This window comes from Anoplophora glabripennis, unplaced genomic scaffold, assembly GCF_000390285.2.
Source record: "Anoplophora glabripennis isolate ALB-LARVAE unplaced genomic scaffold, Agla_2.0 scaffold147, whole genome shotgun sequence".
Lineage (NCBI taxonomy): Eukaryota > Metazoa > Arthropoda > Insecta > Coleoptera > Cerambycidae > Anoplophora > Anoplophora glabripennis.
The window spans coordinates 645,835-667,720 of record NW_019416251.1 but is presented as its reverse complement, the minus strand read 5'-3'; the positions used below and the strand labels follow the sequence as shown (position 1 = coordinate 667,720).

Here is a 21,886-nt window from a genome sequence, read left to right as displayed (position 1 = left end):
AATCGACGGAGAGAAATACACCAAATAAAATGTGACGAAGCAAATAGAACCTATTGCAATGAAGAGAAAGCCATTTCCATACAATTTCACATTTCATGTCGCACTTTTAAGTGAACAATTGAGGACCTCTCAAAAGGCTCGCAGTCGTTACGGGGACATGATGAAAATACCTAGAGAGGAAAAATATCCTTCAGAAACAAGCATCCCTAATTTTTCAATTAAAAGATGTATAAATGTATTTAAATAGAATCTAAAATAATCATTATGAAAATAAATAAATTTAAATTGTTTAAATATAATTTTTTTTATTGTGATGATCAAAGTTTTTGTTGTGCTAAAATAAATATATTTATTTGCAAAGTTTTGTAGTTCTACCATTTATCCAAGGTAACAATTTTGATAGAAATCTACTTTAAACTAACTCTTTTCGCAAGCAAATCGACAACTCGCAGCCTCTGACGGAAACTGCATCTAAAAACACTTGTACTAATAAGTTTGCGAACTTTTACAGTGTTACTCCCAGTGGCCCCAGACATACAAAGAAACTCCTAGCCTCTATTTGCCTTTTAACGCTAGGAACTTTACCTTGTTAACTGCTTAATCGATTGTGTACATAGCGTATTCCCGGTTTGCTTTTCTGGTCCCAGCTGTGGAAGTAATTTTTATGGAAATAGAAGTAACGGTAAAGGTTATTCCCATCGCATCCAGAAATGTTTGCAGAAGTTATAAATATCATTGCCGGCATATGTTCAAATGTAACATATTATAATTTGTAAGTGTAATAATTGTCATTTTGCAACATCGGTAATAAATTTAAACATTTTTAACTTACAGTATATTGTGCAAAATTCAGTTTTAAAACTTTTTTTCGTCTTCAATATCCTTCCAAAATGCATAGGTTCCAAGATTCTATGAAGGTATCTGATGATGACGAAGCTTTTGTGAATTATTAAATCCATTGTGAGCAGGTGGGGATATAGCTCAGTGGTAGAGCATTCGACTGCAGATCGAGAGGTCCCCGGTTCAAACCCGGGTGTCCCCTATTTTTTTTTTATTTTTTTTATGTGATAAATTATCATCACTTCTATACAGAGTACTTATAATGAGACACGTAATCTTTAAGGTTGATAGAATATTAAATAATAAGATTTGTGGGTCTCAAAGTTCATTTCTTTAATGTGAATACATCTCTAAAAGTAAAGTACATATCGTATTGAAATTTGGTGGACGTAAGTTCTGAAAGACTCTGTAGAACTGGTTTGATTTATATTTTAAACAAGTTATACTGAATGTTAGCTATGCTATAAATAAGCAATATTTTGTCACCACTTCTTTGAGGTTTGAATTTTAAGATCAGTAGTACATACACTTTTTAATTTTGCTCATAAAAATAGGTACACTTCCCTAATCCGCTTCATTTTCAAGAAAACAAAGAGTAAAAATTGGTGGTGTGTCACCAAGTATTATAGCCGTAATTTTTTTTATTCTTTAAGACATCTAATAATTATATTTTTCAGACTATCAAAATAATCGCGAAAATTAAGTAATTTACATTTGTATAAACGAAGTAAATAAGACAAAATACTCTAGAGAATGGATGCTGTTTTTAATGAATTTAAAGATCATTCTGAGCCAATCAAAAAGATGATGTTTCCTTTAGCAAAAATATATAATTTATGCATTATCTAAAGTTGGGATGTGAAATACTAGACATGAGAAAGTGAAGGATAAACTTTACATATAGAATAAGTTTATTTAATAAAAGGGCAAAATCATTAGATGAACACATCAATCTGTCAAAATAAAATAAATTATGTAAAATTTTTAATTAAGTAGGCTGTAAAAGGCAACAGTATATAGTAGAAAGTTGGAAAGTACAACAAAGTACAATTTTGTAAAGTCGTATATCATATAGGAAAATTGGGTGGAGGAAATTAAAAAAAAAATAAGATTTTGACAGATAGATTGACGGAGAGAGAAAGAGTTACACTTATAAATAAAATTCATGCAATAAACTAAGGCTAATTAATGTTTATCATACCTTTAGTCTATATTTATAAGTGGAATCAAAATTAAAGTTCTTTGTATAACTTCATATAGCGATTTTCAAAATGTCAAAACGGTGATTCAATATTGTGTAAAGATGTAAAATGGTTTGTGTTGTGTTAAAAAGACCTTCTAATCATATAAAACTGTATTCAAATCCCAATTTACGTTCCAAGTAGTGTATAAACATTATTAGTTATCAAAAGACGGTGAATCTGAAAACATTTCAGTTATTAGTTAATTCAAACAGGAAAAGACTGTTCAGAATAGTGAAAATAAGGAAATATCAATATTGTAGAACAGTAATATACACAATAGCACAGTTTGGTTAAATTTTGCAAAATTTTGAAAATTTGTAAAATGTTTGAAAATTGACGTTGAAGAAAGATATTGGTACTGAAATTTACAGAAAATTATGTAGAATCTGAATATGTAAGTGTCATGTTGCAAAAAACATACATAAAGGCATAATTTCCAGTTAAAAGAATTCATAAAACGTCAATATAATGTATCCATAACAACAGGTTCTTTTGTTTTCAGTTTTCCAAAAAAAAGCAAGTCAAAATTAAGTAAATAAATGGTTAACTTAGTTACCAGTTTTGAAACATCAAACATTCAGAAGTAATCTGCCATCTGTCAAAAGTGTAATTTTCCTCCAGTTAAAATTTTTCTCAACTAACCAAATACCTACTAGAAATTTATATACTGGGAACAAATGTTATTTATCCAAAAGTGCAAAGTATAAATTGTCAAATAAAAATTAGTGAAGTGTGGTGAGAAAATACAACGGCAGGTGAAGTGTAAACCCTATTGACCATTGGAAAATCAAGCACATGGGACCAGTTTTACGACCTAGAGCACCTGAAATCCAACATCGATCATCACGAAACTTCGAAACCAGCAATAAATAAATGCGTTACATACTTTTAAAAATTGGCCAATTTAAAAAATCTCACCGTACGAATTCGTAAATAATTTTTTTTAAATCTACCAAAGTCGACTATAATCTCTTTGCGTATCCTTTGCACCCCGTTAGAGGCGACTCTGGCCTGCTAGTGTCTAGACTGCATTTAATGTTCCAGGCATCAGCCGAACTGCCATGAAACGTTCATGTAGCGTGATTTGCCATTTCGTCCGCTGATGCGGAGCAACGACGAAGAAGATATGATTTGCCAGCTATTTAATACCGGTTTTTCATTATCATTATCATGCAGGATGCGAAACATTCAGTCCCGACAAATTAAACGCTATCATTAGGTTTATATCTAACACTTCGTCTAATGAAATACCAGTTTCGTTGCGAGTGCACTTACACGGTTAATCGCTAGATATATAAATAGATATCTGCTCAACTGGAAAATTATTGCAGAATCATGATTCAAGTTGTTGATAATATTAAGAGTTAGATGAATGAAAAATGAGGAAAAATTAAAATATGTAGACGTTTATGTACGAAAGTTATTATAAGATGCAATTTTTTCAGATAGAAAACAGACAGAAGAAATGTATTAGTTGGTGCATCTTGCTGGCCAATCAAAAAAGAAGCGAAATATCCACCAGGAAGAGACTGATTTAAAAAGGACTAATAGACGAGGGTGAGTTTAATTTAACGAGTTTCTTACCATTAAATTAAATTAATGCAGGGTAATAGGTTTTATAAAAAAAAATTTGTTAATTCTCCAAATTGTTCCAAAATCATATTAATGATAATTGTTTTTGAAAACTGGATAAAAAATGAAATTAATGAAAGAAAAGAGTAAAATTGAAATACTATATCCCAGAAGAAAAGAACAGTTAAAAGAAAATATAATAATGAATTAACCAAAAACTATATTCGTAAATAACAAACTCTGTTGGAGAACTCGCTACCGAGAATTAAGCAGAAAAATTTTGTTTAAAACAAAACATTTATATTGTTTGCTTTGTTTAATTTTATTTTGTTGTTTTTGTTGTGCCTTCGTTTTGTTTGTTTTTCTATTTTCGTGCCACAAAAAGAGTCGTACGTCGCCTTAAAAACCCACTAACGCCAGATGGAGAACACCCCCTCGCATACGGCTACATAAAAGATGGACAAACCACAGCAGACGCATTCCAGCGAATTTGTATCAATAAAATACATTTTATTTACGACCTACCCGGACTCCGGACATGCAATACTAAATGTTTAATGGTACGTTTATCTGAACCGCTCGCGATCTCCGTAAAACATCTCCAGACCGAGTGGGCAATTTTTATTCGGGGTCTCTCCTTATTCATACATAATGGATAATTTATCTTCAATAAAAGTAACGGCGCGCACCGTTCTACCGAATATTATCTGGATGTGTCCAAAAGACAATCGCAGGACCACATGTAGCTCTAAATCTTTTCCGAGATGCGCCCGTTATCACAACATCTATTACCTTTTTATTCGTCTCTGCTGCTCCGGTGGTAGTACTTTGTCCGTATGAAATATTAAGCTGGCACTTTTCTTATTATGAAAGAGGGTAGAAACAGCGGAGGACAAGCAGGGGGTGCAGGAGAATGGCGAACGATATAATTGTTCTACAATGCGATATTTATTATAGCTGGGGCTTAGATGAATTTTATATGGATGCAATTTTTCCCGTTTGCAATTTTTTTTAATGGAATATCGACTCATGTTATGATTTTCCACCAGATCTAACATGAGATTCAAAGAATTTTCTTCACTTGTACCGCTCACTGGTCTTTCATTTTTTCGTCGATCTCTAACACCACCAGTTTCATGAAAATGCTTCAATTTTTAAACGGTTTATTTAGAAATAAGTTCATGCAAAATGATCAATAAAACTTCAATACGCTCGGTTTCACTTGAACGTGCAAAAATGCGAAAAAATATTCACACTAATAGTTTCACATTATTGTAGTTACAATTCCAGATTCTAAAAATGATATGTCACGTACGTTTACAATTACATCTCGTCTGGGTTCTGTTTCTCACCTAGAAATTCTCAAGAAATATATCAAGATTGGATTGGAAATTAAAACTGAAATTTCACGCTTTTTTATGCGTTATCAAGCAGGTAGATGTTACGGCAAGAATACCCTTTCTATGATTCCTAATAAGATTGCACAGTTTTTGAAACTAGAACATCCTGAAACATATATGGGTCTTTCATTCCGAAGAACATCGGCAACGTTACTGGCTAATACAGGAGTTGATGTATTAGCAATCAATAGACATGGTGGGTGTAAATCAGCCACAATTGCAGAAACTTATGTTGCTGACAGTTTAAGTTATGACACTGCAGTAATTAAACAATACCGAACCGGTACATTGACGTGCCTGGTTAATAAAATTTCATAACGACACTTAAAAGTGAAATCTCGCGAAACCTTTCGGTAACAGCACTTCTAAGTGAACCCTTAGAATTGCCGAGTTCGACGATGTAATTCATCTTACCTCAGCATTCCCGCCGGGCCAACAATGGATGTTTTAAGTTGCTTAATTAATCTTCAATGGAGTTCTCCCGTGTTCCGTTTAAGCCAGTATCTTCTTTGTGCTGTATAGATTTATAATAAAAGCCGTTTTTTACGGCGGGGTAATAAGGTTTTATACTTCGGTCGGACGGGGAAGATGAGAATATAAAAAGCGGACAAAGAATGTTTCGTCGTCATCGCGGCTTGGACATATCGAGTAACTGGAGGGTTTGGGAAGACTTATTTCAGATTATTTTCCGACTTAGGTCTCGGGAACGGTTTTCCAGATATGACGCGGGTGTGTGCTCCTGATTGGAGCTAAAATTTATGGGGAAAATTACTTGTTAACGTGCAATGAGGTCTTGGGCTTCCTTGATCCAAAGTGGATTTGGAAATGATTTGCGGCAAATTAATGGCAAAGCAATAATAATAATTGTGCTATACAGAATATACTACATTTTTTCCACATGTGTGATAAATATAGAAAAACATTTTATATAATAAAAATCACGCGGTAATCGTGCAAAAATTGACACGTGATACACATTGGAAAAAATATTATTTCTATTTACTTGTTATATATTATAGTGAAAATGATGCAATATAATAATTTGAGGCACCCCGTATCTAATTTAGTATCCACCTAATTGCATCCGCTGGTCTAAGCGCAGCAAGACAAACGGAACACAGACCATTTCAAAAGCAACCTCAAAATCCACGTTTTAATCTAAACATAATCTAATTAGTGAGCTGCAAATTAAATTTCGCTTCCAATTACATATTCATAATCAGGCAAGCCGTTAGCGTGAGTCGCTGCAGCGCTTGCGAGTGTGTTTCGGGAGTTGGGCCTTTATTAAATTACGGACTTTTAAACAAAAGTCATCAGTCGCGACGTCAAAGTTGCACAGAGGCCGGTCGGAAGTATCACGGAAGGCTTTAAAAACCATCAAATTAACTTTGCGCTTAATTTTATGAAGTTTTAACGAGTTCGCTATTATCTTAATTGAAAGACCAGTACGATAATCATTTGTTAATAGCATATTTTTTTAGAAGTTACATTTCATTCCATACTTTTATATTTTTACTAGTTTATAAATCTTTCAGTTATAATCAATCCCATCGGTCCTAAAAGAATTTGCAATTTCGAAAATTTGGCGAAAGAATTTTACTAGAATATTCTCGTTTATGTCTTACTATCGTTCAAACTGTGATAATCCACAGGATATAGATATAGATATAGATAACTAAAATCTTCGGCATCGAAATAATTCTTAGCAACTATTCCGTCTGAAAATTATGGTTAATACAAAAGTTTATAAACAATTACTTGTATTTTGGAATTGAGTTTTATTTTTTTTTCGATAAGATCAATAATTTCTATACGGCAACCACTTTTTTGATAAAATATAACCAAAAACTATCGTACTAAATCGTATATAATTATAATTATAAAATCAAAAATTTTCCTGGCTTCCGGTATTGCTATTTTTGTACGGCATTAGGACGAGGTTCATTTTTTTTATAACCTATATAACCCAATAGTACGGCGATGTTGCCACTGATTGTTTATGACAATGTCTTCTGTGTGCAGTCTAAGAAAGTTTTGCCTCAACCTTCGATGTAGTAATTACGGAAACTGACCAAGTATAAAACGAAGCAAGGAATATCATTAAATTAGCCCCAGAAATATTTGAAACAGAAATTCCAGCCAGAGAAACCGACCATTTCCTTTATGTTCGTCCTGTCAACGTTTCCCTTCCTGCACTAATAAAAATAATTTATTCCGACCATCTATGTGTCAAAAAATTGCACGTACATTATGGGCTTCCTGTTCTAGCGACTCGCCGTTCTACCGGTCTCCAGTAATTTAAACCTACGGGCGCGGAGCGAAGTATTATAAAAGATGTGTAAATGATTAATGGCAGTTGGAAGTGCAATCGAGGATGTTGTAAGTTTTATCGCACGTCCCAACAGTCGCCGGCTACAAAGTTAGTGCGAGAGAAGCTTTGGAGGCGGTCTGAGACATCAGCGGAATAGTGTACACTCACACAAGTGTTTGTTTGGTTCAAACAATTTTTGTGGAGACTCGGTTGGTCATCAGTGATTGTCCTGGCAATTCTTGAACCACGTTAGTTGCGGGACAATGTGAATTTGCACAGAAATAGCACCGTATCTTCTACACTCGCTACGCTAAGACTAAAAGTAATAGCAATATAAAAATCATTGAACATTTTTCGCACACTTATTTTTCCAAAAAAACTTTATTAGATTAATTTTAACAATTTTGTAAATAGAATCACACTTCAAACACAATTGTTCTATTTAAAAACGACCTTTTCTCTCTCACAGAACTAAGTTTTCTTTAATTTCAGATCTGTAGTTCCATTTGCGAAATTTATGAAGGGGTTTACAAAATTGTACCTACATATAAAAAATATCCAGTGTCCAAATTAAATTTTGAAATTGAAGGTTATGAGAACTATGTTCCTATTGTTATAAGACATTTTCATTAAGGGATCCCCAATTATTATGTGTTAGTAAATATTATCTTCAGTGTACATTGCCGGAGGAGCTAACACAACTAGCATCCAGGAAAGTTTTCAGGTTGCAGTCGGGGTTTGATCAACACGTTTAAAAGTTTAAATTGCTCTAAGAACATGACGGAAATAAAGAGTGGTTAACGTTTAAACAGCCCGTGAAATTTTGTCTCCGCACGGTTTTCTACGACGCTAGATTGGTGCAAATGGAGATTTGCACGAAAATGTCACGTTAGACCATTGTAAATTACCCAGGTCTAAATTGAGCACGCTGGGAATGCCGCGTCTGGAGGAAATTTAAAAAGTTAGATGGCTGCGTTCCACGATTTAAAAAAACCGACTTTGATAATAGTCAAATGCATGTCGAGTGTATGCCCCTTGTATTGCATCTCACTAAATTGTTAAATATATATTGGAATTTTGTATCAAACAACCGAACATCACGCTTAATTAATGATATATATCATGGGAAACAACTACTCGGCGGGCTATTTGCCTCGACTGACCTTTAATTACACTCCCAATATCTAATAAATGACTAAAATCGTCAGCGGAATCACCAAACATAAACCGGTTTCAACTTATTAGAAGTCAGTAAGTCAGATATTTTTGCAAAGAATATTTTTTTAACTCCTATTGACTTACCACAATAATAAGAAGAAACATTTTTGGCACCGTTGATAGTTCGGCTGGCATGTCTCTTAAATAATAAAAGACATACAAGGAAAACTTTGCAAAAAATTGGAACTGACTATAACCAGAAACTGAAATACTTTTCTGTTTGGTAGAAAATACGGGTAAAAGAAACGAATTCCGCGCTATCTATGGCCACAACACTTCAACTCTTTATGTAGGGAACGCTTCCAGAGGTTCTCAATATGCCACAAATTTAAGCACCGTTTTAGCTTTCATGATTTTGATTATTGAAACACATGAATCATTGACGATTTACTAATTTTTAAAATCTCCTATAAATATAGATATATTTTCTTAACAGGACAGGTCTGCAAGACATTATAAACAAACGAATAAACAAACATACTATAAAATTCCCCAAACCGACCATATATTCTTATTACGTTGACTCGTCCAATAAGATACCAAAATAAGGATGTTTCAGGTGAACATTTTAACGAACAATAATGTTATTCCTTTCCGTGGGTTTCGAAAACCATACGGTCGACCAGGACAAGCAACACGTTTTCCTTTTTATTGGCTATTGGGCCGGTAAGGTTTAAAATTATTTCGTTATGCGCAGATATAGTTGTATTCCCGAATTTATCGCCGATATTTCAGGAAAAATAGTGACTCTAAATGCGCATGTTTTAAACGAGAACCATTGTGCAACGAAGATCCCACTTACGCCTCGGTACGATCCTAACCGGTCGGTGCAAATATATGTATTTCAAATAGATCAGCCCCTTTGTACGATGCCGGGCATAAAGCGTTTAAATTATTTTACAGCCAGCAGTAATAAAGTTACAGTTAGTTTATAAAACCGAATATGAGAGTAAATAAACTTATATGGCGCTCGCGTAATATTTATTGCCGGGTAAAATTCTAAACCAATCTACTAGCGTAATTAAAGTTTGCTGTTAAAAATAATTGGGATTTAACGGGGACGATTTACGAGCTCGTGGAGATCGGAGACGGTAATATTTAATCGGATACCTAAGGCTGATTTCACACGACGCGACTTATTGTCGCGTGATTTTGCCGACGGACTGTTTTTTATTTTTCTAACTAATATTCTGTTATTTTTTTTTAATCGTTGAAGTAGACACTACATTTTTATAAACGGAAAAACAAATAATAAAAATACAGTGTGCCTCGCAACGCGAAGACAAGTACTACACTATTGACGAATCGTGCTGAGGTTTTATGTAACAAAATCATATAATCTAGGTGTTTTACTATTTCTATAAAAACATTGTGCTAATATATAAACATCTATTATCTACGTTTTTCGCATAAAATGATCAAAAACAAAGGAATTACCAAATACGTGTTACATATTTTACTGAAATATTTAAAAAATGAAAAATTAAAAGAATATGAGAAATATAATTACAATTACTACATTCACAATAAACAGCAAGTATATATAAATTATAGCAAGAGCTTTTCACACATCAATATAAAATACATCAATAATATAGCACTTTTATACAGCAATTTTTTCCCTTTTACTATAGCAGATCAGTTATCAAAAACCAGCCATTTTGGATATTTAGTCCGCAAAGATTTGTCAGTTCCGTGTGATTGCGATACATTACATCAAAATTGAACGCTCACAGGAGATCTGATTGTGTCGCCCTTACCCCAATCACACGTAGACGTGGCATATCCAAGTGTATACCCGCATATTGTAATGAACCAACACCAGAACGTGCTCATCCAGTCCAGGAATTTGACTATCTTTATGACCGCTAGGGTGCACTACCGGAAAATTACATCGTTTTGTGTCAAATTTATGGGAAACGTCTCTACGGACTTATCAGCACACAACTTGGGTGTCGATGGTGGCTTAGTATCACCACGCGCCATCCAGCCTTCATATTTACTCGAGAATATTTTAGATGCTGTACCTGATTTTCCACTTTAGTCTAAGTTGTTTTGGGTTCTTTCTTAGGCAACAGCTGTAAATCTGCTACCTACTCTTTAGTAGAAAAAAATATGTAATATGCTGAAATCACAATTATTACAAAATCGCTTTCACAGTTCAACTTTTAAACTCTTTTTGTCCTTCAGCGGAATGTGCTATATTTAACTGAGAAGTGATTAAAACAGCAACAAAAAACTTTCGCTTCTCCCAAAATTAGTCCCTATAAAAAAGTTCGTAATAAAGCGAACTAAAAGCACATCTTTAACTCACCATCCGAAAAAAAAAGTTGGGCCATTAAGGAGAGGGACGTTTGACGGAAGAGGGCAAGACAGGAGGATAACTTTTCCTTCGATTTTATTGCCAATATAATATACCAACCGAAGATTGGAGGTTACATTTGGGAACTTGACTTTTTATTGCTTTATCGAAAATAACTTTTATGGACGTCCAATAAAAAAGTGAATTAATAACAAATAAAAAAGATTCGGCCGTTCGGGGCTTAGGGTTAACTTTTACGAGACACTTTTGTTATGGCCCCACAATAAAAGCTACTGACACCGATAATACTATCAAAACATATAATGATTCTGTTGCTGAACGACCTACAACCGAATGGTCCCTAAATTAAAGACAAACACCCATTATTTACTACCAGGTACAAAAATATTTAATGCTGTTTTACTGTTTTCGTGTTCATCTTTTATTTCAGTACTAACTGTCAGAAAATAAAAACATTCTTTTCTCTGTCCAGTTTAAAAATAATATGAAGTTGTAATTAATAACACCTTTCCTTTTATTCTGACGAGTTCTCACACCGTACATTTTTCGTACAGCTTCGTTTATTAAAGCATTAATATGCTACATTTTAATTTAATGCGAAAAGTTTAATCATATCCTAAAGCATATCAGCAGTAAATAAAGTTTATATTGTTTAGGTAGCCCTTGCTGCAGCGTGATATCTTCATTTTTGACAGTGACATGGGATCGCAAGCTCATATAGCCTTATAAGCCTGCATATAACAAGTCGCTATGTCTCCCAATATCTCATAAGCTTTTTAGCAAAAAATAATGGCAGATTACTACCACTGGTGGAAATATAGATACAAATATAATTATGTTGCTGATGTATTTACCCCTCTATTTGTTATAGGGCTTCTACTTAAAAATTTTCCTCCGGTATAGCTGGATCGTTGATTAATTCACAAACTGCATAGTTTGTTCCTGTTTTAGTGCACTGCGATTACAATCCGCATCAGCAGTAACTCCTAACAGAATATTTCATAGAATTCCACCGGTCCTGATTAATACTGAAGTTCTCTGGAACATCCAGTCTCAGATGAGTAATAGCCATGACATTAAAATGGAAAACAGGCAGTATCGGGCGGCAGTTGTAAATGCAAACCAGCTGTTGACCACCGTAGAATCCAGCCGACTAGATTAATACTGCGCCAATAATTTTAAGTGGTCGATGGGGCTGAATTTCCGTCTGATGTGATACAGGGGAGACCGGTCTTATTCTCTATTAATTTTTAGTAGTTTTATTACGTGGAAAACTATGATTTTTTTTCTAGTAAAGTCCAAAATTGATTTATACATTCCACTGACAATAAAAAATATTTTTTTCGGTCTGCTGCAAAAATAAGTACTGTCGATATTCTTTCTTCTATCTAATCTAATCTAATCTAAAAAAATGTGGATGCATTAAAACAAAATATCCTTAATTTAGTAAACTACTTGTAGAGTTTACGGCAATAACACCAGAAATGATCGGTTTACACCAGTTTCTTTAAAAAAAAGGTTGTAAATGGCGATGCTTACTTTGTTTACGAATTATTAACATATATAGTAGATACAGGATTTCGTATAGCAAGCTTGGAACATAGTTATCTGCAAAGAAATTGGCAATTTGAATATAAATCCATACTTTTCTAGGGGATTTCAAAGTTTTCATAGTTCAGATTTTAAAGGCCCGCGTTCCTCAAAGTGCTCAGTTGGCTATTTTGCATATATATTAAATTTTCACCAAACAATTATTTTTATGAAATTAAGCTTTGTTTAATAACCCTAGCAATATTTTAAATTGAGTTTGTATAAGGACAGACTAGAGCGACAAATGTAAATTAAATTCTTCTTTTTGACCGCAATTTGTATAATTTGTTTAAACATAAGCATATTTCAAAGTCACGTTGTTATTGACGTTTTAATTCCTGAAAGGTTCATATACTGAAGTAATTAATTTAAATCATAAAAGCAGATATTATTAATAAAGAAATGTTGGTCCTCTTGTGGTACTTCTGAAGACAAGGTTTACGTATACCTAAAATTTTAGCAAATACTTATTGTTTGAATCAATTCAAATGGCAAAAAAATTACACAATTTAAATTAACCTGGTCGAATTAGATTAAAAGAGGCCCAGTAAATCAACCTTCGTTTCATTACGGCTTATATTAGCTTTTTTCCAAATCCAATTGAATCACTGCCATTCTGTATTCAAGCGTTAGCGATAATAGTAAATTACAAACTACACTGAAACAAATATAGGCACCATAAATAAAAATAAAACCGACTACGGTGTATGTTATGTGAAAACAACTGAATTAACTTTGGGAATTGTTCCCATTTGCTACATTCCCATTGTTCCCATTTGCATTTTTTTTTAGATATTCTATTCGCCCATAAATTTTGAGTTTGACTTCCTATGTCATAGACCAAGTAGTAAAGTGAAACGATTCAAAGGCCTAAGTAATCTGATCTATTTTTTTCTTATTTCTAAGAAATATAATTGTTAGTTACTTTTTATTCAAATTGTAAAAAATGGCGAATGCGCCAGTGAAAGTATGTTTCCTAAAACCTGGTACCTAAATCAATTTTTTTTACAACTGTTATAAAAATTACATTTTTAATTCATTGACAAGTGAACTAAAAATGACGTTTTCTGCCCCCACTATAGTAAATAGACCATTAATACATTGTTTTTAAGGAGGTCAGTGGATTTTACCGTAGAAGTGGAAATTGCTATGGACAACGGGAGTGGCAAGCGAGGTAACTTATTTGAGCAAAAAGCGATTTCGAGTTATAAATGCATATTTTATCAACGAATAAACATAAATATTTGATGAACATTACATTTTATTAATTATTATGAATGAATATTTATAGTAATTGTATTACATTTAGTAGCATTTATAAAATCTGGATAATTATTCCCCTCGCGTTTACTAATTGTCACATTTTTCTCAAAATGATTTGACTGATCCATTAAAACAGCATGATGCGGCGGCGTACTACTAGAACCTGGAGTTGAAGTGTCATTGTAAAGAAAGAATCCTGTTGGCTATTTCATTTTTGTTACTTAAACTGTCAAAAACATAACTTTCTGCAATTGTGGCTGATTTCCACCCACCGTGTCTCTTGATTGCTGATACATCAACTCTTGTATTAGCCAGTAACGTTGCTGATGTTCTTCGGAATGAATGGCCTGTATATGTTAAGATGTTCTAGTTTCAAAAACTGTGCAGTCTTATTAGTAATCATAGAAAGGGTATTCTTGCCGACTGGTTGATTGTAACATATACCTGCTTGATAGCGCTTAAAAAAGCGTGAAATTTAATTTCTAATGTAATATTGATATAGTTCATGATAATTTCTAGGTGAGAAACAGAACCCAGACGAGAAGTAATTGTAAACGTACGTGACATACTATTTTTAGAATCTGGAATTGTGAAATTTTTTAAATTGACGTTGTCCAAAGTGGCAGAACGGCATGCTCTTGCAATGCCTAAGACCGTCACTACCTTCATTAGCAAATATGTGTTATCGGGTGCCTGAACAAGAAAATCTTTGTTGACTTGTTCTGGTGTAGAAACGTTTGACTTTTTAGATATATTGCCGTTATTTTTACGTTTCAAAAATGCTCTTAGCTTGGGGTATTTTGATATATCCTCCTCTATGAAAATAGTTTACTAAATCATTGAGTATTCACTCCACAAACTCGATTTCTGGGACAACAGATCCCTACTCACAAAATAAAATGTCACTTTTAACACTTGTATCATAAATAACTATTCAATCACGATGTTGTGTAGATAAATACATTAAATGCACAATTATGTGAAACGTCACAAATTTAATCGGACAAGGAGAGATAAGCTGCCGAAAACTCTTGAGTTAGCTGCACAGCGATTTGTGTAAATACTTGTAAACAGAATCAGTCGAGCTATCGGTGGAATCAGCGGTTCTAAACATGTTTCTTCATAGTATTGTGGTAAGTCAGCAAGTAGGCATCAAGAAAATATATTCTATTTGCAGAAAATATTTCTCCTAATGAAATTTTAATCCTCTTCGAGTTTGTAAACATCCTCTGTTTATTGAATGTACGGCCGCCTTAGATAATTATACAATGAACGAATACTAATTGTCAGGGTGGAAAGAGAAAAAAATTGTTTAGCTCGCAACTTCGTCATAAATGACACTTTCTCTACTGAGATTCGTCTGGCAATTTTGAGATCGAAATTTTAAGCGACCACGTACCCCATCAGTAAAATTCCAGGATTTCATTAAACCCCCGCGTCTCCCGGCAGATTCAATTTACGTCCTATCCGAGATATGCGCAGGCCGTGTTTGCAATTTCAGTTTTATACATTATCTATATTTGTTACCGAGCTCGGCCCGCTCGGAGAGCAATAACTAGAAAAGCTAGACTGGACATGATCCGGCAGTCCCGAGCGCCCGCCGTATGCAGATAACTGCTGGAACAGGAAATTACGGCAAAGCGGGCGGATTAAGCTCAGACCTCCGGTACCGGTCGCTTGATGAATAATATTTTTTTCTTTTTTAATTAATGTTACGACGGCGATTTCAGAAATCGACCATGTTTCAAATCAGAAAAGAGCTGCAAAACCACTGCGATGATGCAGCGAAATTTTCACCCATGTTTTGAATCCAGCGCGCAGAGAGCCCAATGCTATTGGTAGAGCGATCACCGAAGATCCTTGCAAGACGCTCGAATCTTATTAAAAACACATTTTGTTCTCGCGCATTATAAATATCTTCCCGATGGTACAATATTTTTTAGTTTAAAGACAATATTGTACTGGCTGCTTTACGTTTGTTCACTAAATAACTCAAGAGAAGTAAAGAACAAAACCATTCAAGCAGAAGGGGATCATTTCTCAGGCGGTGTAAGAGCGGTGCTAGCAGTACGACCCACGTTACACAAGAAACCAATTCCCCCAATGTAATCTACAAAAAATAACTGCTTTGCGCTAAGTGCATTTTGCAATATAAGAATTCTGAAATAATACCGGAGTATTTCGCCGCTCGCTCGCTGCCCACCGACTGTAAAATATACCGGCAATATCTGACAGTCGGGCGAGTCTTTTCGACTATTCCACGTCTTAAAAATATAAACCGGACGGCCAAGACCGGCTGATCTGCACGTAATTGCCTTGTTTGCCAAATAACGCACGAGTTATGGTAAGTTTTAAACTTTTAAGGAAACTTCTTGATACGCTCAAGCGGGTCGGATGAAATGTTACAAATTCGCCGGGATAAGTTTACTGTCGGCGGGATATAAACCGCTTGAACCGAGTAATTTGCAGTAAACCGATAAATAAAGTAGATAAGGTGCAAGGTAAGACAATCCCGGCGATTTCGTATAAATTTATGGTTAGGTATGATTCATTCAAATTAAAATTACTTAACTGTTTATGATCTATGCAATTTTTTCTATTTTCAATCTTTGTACTGTGCTTTGAAAACTTTATCACTAAAGTACGTGCCTAAAACTAATGGAAACGGTGCATAAAATCGCTCAACTTAACCAAAATGGCGGCTAAAATGGAAAATTATGGCATATTTTACTGCGGATTTACTCAAAAAAAGGCCGGAAAAACTCAAAAGACGATAAAGCCTTAGAATTAGTCAAAGAACACGTTTCCCAGATTTTTTAGGTAATATTTCAAATTTCAACGTGTTTTTTGACTGATTCTAAAACTTTTTTGTCTCTTGAAATTTTTCGAAGAAACCCGTCTTTTTCGAGAAAATCCGCGGTAAAATTTGATGCCACCATTTTCTGGCTCCGTCTCAATTTTGATTCATTAAACGACTAAATCGATCTTTTCTAAGTCTAAATCTTTTCTCTCTAGAAAATTTCACAAGAACGGGCCCCTTGACATAAGGAATTAGATTAATGAGAAAGGTAACAATAAAATTACAAAAAAGGCAACCAAATCTTTTTCCGTTTCAGGAATGAAATCTCCTTAATCTGAAACGGAATCATTTTCCTTCCAAATCAGCGGGCGCGTCTGGTCTTTCGCCGTCTTCCCTTTCCCATTTATCTCATATAATCTCCTGTGAAGTAAATAAACCGACTGGATAGAAGACGGGCGATTTTTTCCAAGGCAAATTCGTTCGAAGCGAAGAACTAGCTTGTGTAAGCAACAGCTAAATTGAAATTTTGAATTCAATTTCCATTCGGGATACCTTTAATACAGTTGGAAATAAGAAGCAGGCAAATAATATAAAATGGTCAACATTGAGTCTACGAATAATATTCGGATCCTCTTTCCCTGTTAGGTCAGGCGTAGACGCTAAAATTTTAACTTTCTTAGAAAATCTTGATATGCATAAGCGATAAAATCGGATTATGTCAAGAGTGTTGCTGTTTTTTGAACATGATTATGTTCCGGGTTCCGAGGTATTCCCACCATATTCCGATCAAAATGTACACTAATTCCGAAGTTATTACACTGATTATAAAGTAAGAAATTTAAAAAACTTCAAAGTGGGTACTTGTGTAGGATTTCGGCAACCTAGTAACCTGACACGGAATTGTTTATTTATTATTATGTGAGACTCTCTCTCAGTGTGTGTGGATATTATTATTTATTATGTTTTTTTGTTGTTTTGGGCTCCTTTATACTTTTTCTATGTAGTTGTTATTTGATTATGAGACTTTCCCAGAGTGTGGATTCCTTTGTTTTGTTTTATTTTTTTATATTTTGATTTAAATTTGACTGTGTTGAGATTCTACTCTAAATTCTTTAAATTAAAGATCTATTTAAATTAACAAAATTTCAATATATTAACAGATTCATCAGGTTATGGGTTTTATTACAATTGACAATAATTGTTGTAATCCTTAAACTAAATAATTGACCAATAATAATAATTATTAGCTCTTGCTAATACATCAGCTCCTGTATTAGCCAGTAACGTTGCCGATGTTCTTCGGAATGAATGGCCTGTATATGTTTCAGGATGTTCTAGTTTCAAAAACTGTGCAATCTTATTAGGAAACATAGAAAGGATATTCTTGCCCTAGCTGGTTGTAACATCTACCTGCTTGATAACGCATAAAAAAGCGTGAAATTTCAGTTTTAATTTCCAGTCAAAACCCACCAAAGAGTGACTCAATCCGCGCTTCCACGTTTCCGGCGAAGCACCTGAGCTAACTTTCATTGAACGGCCAATTTGAGACATCCTTCTATATGCAGTGCCCCAGTGGGAAGGCTGACGCTACCTCCCACGTCTTCTAGCATTGAAATCTGCCGACTAGACGGATAGCCCGGGGCCGAGACAGCTCACTACAGTGATTCCATTACTCTAGGAATCCTAGGAGTTAATCCTCTGGAGACGTGTAGGAAAAATGAAAAACTCATACGCTGAAAGCCACCTAGCGGGCACGGAAGCGGCGGCGGTTTGGCGTCTTAATCGAAATTTATTACGACGACGACGACCTTTTGATGTTTTAACAACAAAAATAATCATTCACTTGAACTTACTCAGCTGGACTTGTGCAATAGATTGGACACGCCATATCCTTAAGTTTCTTCCAGATGTGTTTTAGGAAACGTCAATTGCATTTCAGTGCAGTTAATTTCATTCCAGAAAATGTAAATTTTATTTTTGTTTAGTCCTGATTTGGCTCGAACAATCGGATTAATTAATTAGAGAACTGTGCTAGTTGTTCAGTAGGCATGTTTATATTCATTTGTAGCGTAATAATATAGCATAGACATAGCACAGATCTAGTGTGTAATTTTACATAACATTTTTGTGAGTGTGAAGCTGGGCTTAACTTGTAAAACAAAGAAAGCTTTTAACGTATTTTTTTACCATTTAAAATGACGTTAAAGTTCTGCCACGATACCGGTTAAATGATCGTTGAGTAGGGTGGCGGACAGATTAACAGCGATAACTAAAATGTTTAAAAACCATAGCCGTTGCTCTTGCGGCAGAACTGGCCAGCAATAATAATAACAATAACAATAATAATCAGTCTGATATATGCCACGTTTAGTCTATGCCATTAAAATAAAAGCTTCCACATATTGCCCTCACATGGTGGCGTACAATGCTATCGGTATAAAACGGGTTATCTTAATGGATATTTACTTTTTAAATGATAACCGTTTAATGCAAAAGCGTCTTTAATTAGTTATTCTGTCTTTGGGCAGTTACCACGTCAATTATACAAAGTGTCCTACGTAAGTAAAAAGATTCAAATTTGGCTTCCAAAATTAATCAGGACTAACTGTTTATGTTGCATGAAACGTGACTCACAATCAGAATGATTTACAACAATATTATCATTCATAGCACGACTATAAAATGAAATATTTATCCAGTACCGTAATAATTTGTAATTTCGTAGATTAAATACTTTTTCCTAATTCGTATCTATAAAAGTTACGGGCATTTCGAACCTGAAACTTCCCAGTTAGAAGCGTTTCTGAGAATTACTCTGAAATTTCTTACAGCATCTCGAGAGGACCGCTTCTTATATTGCTTTGTGTCTTGAAGTAAACCAACCGAGCGCAGTCATCTCACACTCAAACTTTCAACTTCAACTTCAAACTCACAGGTTCTATTTTTAACTCGGGATCCAATCAGGAATGTGTTAAAATCGAGGGAATTCCTTCGAGGAGCTATAGTTTTTTTTTAAGTTCAATATACAGCGTTATTTTCCGATAGTCTTAGCTCGCAAAAACAGAGGGGAGAAAGTAATAGGTGAACGAAGAACAAAAAATTTAATTCAGTGCCGGTCTTATTAAAATAATAAGTGAAATAAGTTTATTATTTCGTTGTATGTCTGCTTTACTAAATATAGACATACTAAAGTACTGTACAAAAGCACAAAACATCGATTCATTCTCGAGAAGTTAACAACTATCGACGGTATTGACTCGGCAAACAAATCGTCGTGCTCTTTCGTCTCCTGGGAAATCTTATACTGAACTCAAATTGTAGATACACACTTGAGTCTTATTAGATTTGACTATTTTTCTTGATATGTTGTTGAAATGGAACATACAATTTGTCCTTGGATTTTCAAAACTTATATTCCCACTTTCCGCGAATACCGCTTGATGATATTTTCTCGCCAAATATTTATGCAGCATTAAAACTTTCAGCTCTCAAATGAATACAATAAATAGGTGCGGTTTTATTATTTTGACATATTTGATTTTTCACGTTCTTTATACTAATAGATAGGTATTGTTTTCTTTTACGTTTCATTAAAGATAATTTAAATTAATGTTAAAAAATTAGTTTTTCGTATTTTTTTAAATGATGTTCTTCTGAAATTATCTACTTTATTCTTAGTAAAAAGATTTTTGAAAGTAAGAATTGAATATAAAATTTTACAAATTGTTCTGTTTGTTCTATTCGTATTTGTTTATACTCAATATTCCTTTTTTATTACATAATAAATATTAATTATATTATTACCTTTAAAATAACTAATAAGGAGAAGAAAGTGTTAGTAATAAAGAAATGATTATGAAGTGTTGGGGATTTTTTTGGCGTTTCCTAATAACTTCTTCATTTTATTCTTTTATAAATTTCAAGATATCCAAGTGAATCCGAAATTGGCAGCTTCATTCATTCGCAGCACGATAAATATTTTTATTTAGTCAGTACCAAACTCTTGATATTATTTGAAAAATCCAATTTACTGTTCCTGTGAAACGATGTACCTCAGGGTTCTGTCTTGAGGCCCATTTCTATCTTATTTATGTTAATAACGTTAATCATTAGTGTAACATTGAAATAATGTATTCACTTCAAGGAAAATTTAATTAAAAAACTTTGACTATATAGTAGGCAGAAAAATTACCAACCATCATTGACATGACGTCAGTGTTGACATATTTGTCAATTTCTTTAAATTCCATAACTGTGGGCTCGCCTTTATCCCTAAACTTGGTTAATATCTACGTGAAAGCCTTTGAGAAGCCACCTAAAAAAGTTTGAAACGCTGATAGAAAAATAAATTCCTATGAACATATATTAAAAGGCTATCAAAATTTAAATATTACGGCCGCATGAGAATTTTAACACCGTAGTCAGGAAGTACCCAACATTGGTGGTGGCATAATTCAGGTTTTATTTTATTTACCTATCAGCGTACCCCGAGAGCTGGGGGAGATTGCTGGACCTAACGAGCACACAGAGCTGGAATAGAGGTTGTGGGAACAATCCAGGGATCCAGAAGGATTTCAGCGGGATTAACCTAATAGCGTCGTCCGAGACGGCAAAAGGCATCCGAGAAAAGCAAGAATTCCGGGAGACGGTGCATTGTTAGTCATGCACATAAATTGTTGCAAATAAATAAAGAACAAGGGTTTTCCGGCGGGATCAGACGTAAAACATGCATCAGAATATATTAAGGAAATGTCATACCACCGTGTTTTTAAATTAAAATAATCCCTGGGAAGTGTTGGCAAATATTTTACATAGATTTTCTTGGATTCTGATGTTCGCAAACATCACGAAGGGATTAATATTTATACTGTCTCCTGTTTCTTGTAAATTGCTAAGCTTTTTTTCGGAAAATCGTAACAGTTTTACTTTTTTCCTGTGGTACATAGAATCATGTTACAGTTTAAACATACTGGGCCAGCAGCAATTTCTTACATAGATAACGCCGCTAAAACTATTCTGCATAACAAGTATTATTTTCGAGGAAGACTTTTGTAATTTATTGCTGAATTTAGATTGTACGCGAAACGGGGATGAAGTATTTCATTTTGCCTTGCAGAAATGCAATTTAAAAATGATAACTGTCGGGTATATTTCATCAAGGTATTACCGCTGTGTATTACGTTTTATACAGTGGAGAGATAGGCCGTATAAAGGACCGTTTTACGTTACAAATAGTGCGGTTTTTTTATTAGCGCTCTGTAATATTTTACCGCGAACACACAGAGGGGTCGGTAAGTCGACAAGTCGATGCTATATTTTCCGTTT

General features: G+C 34.2%; 1 non-coding gene across 1 annotated transcript; it reads left to right on the top strand.

Annotated features, from left to right (window-relative positions):
• Positions 1 to 970: 970 nt before the first annotated feature.
• Positions 971 to 1,042, top strand: Trnac-gca. The gene has a single exon. It is a non-coding gene; the product is annotated as a tRNA-Cys (tRNA).
• Positions 1,043 to 21,886: the final 20,844 nt, after the last annotated feature.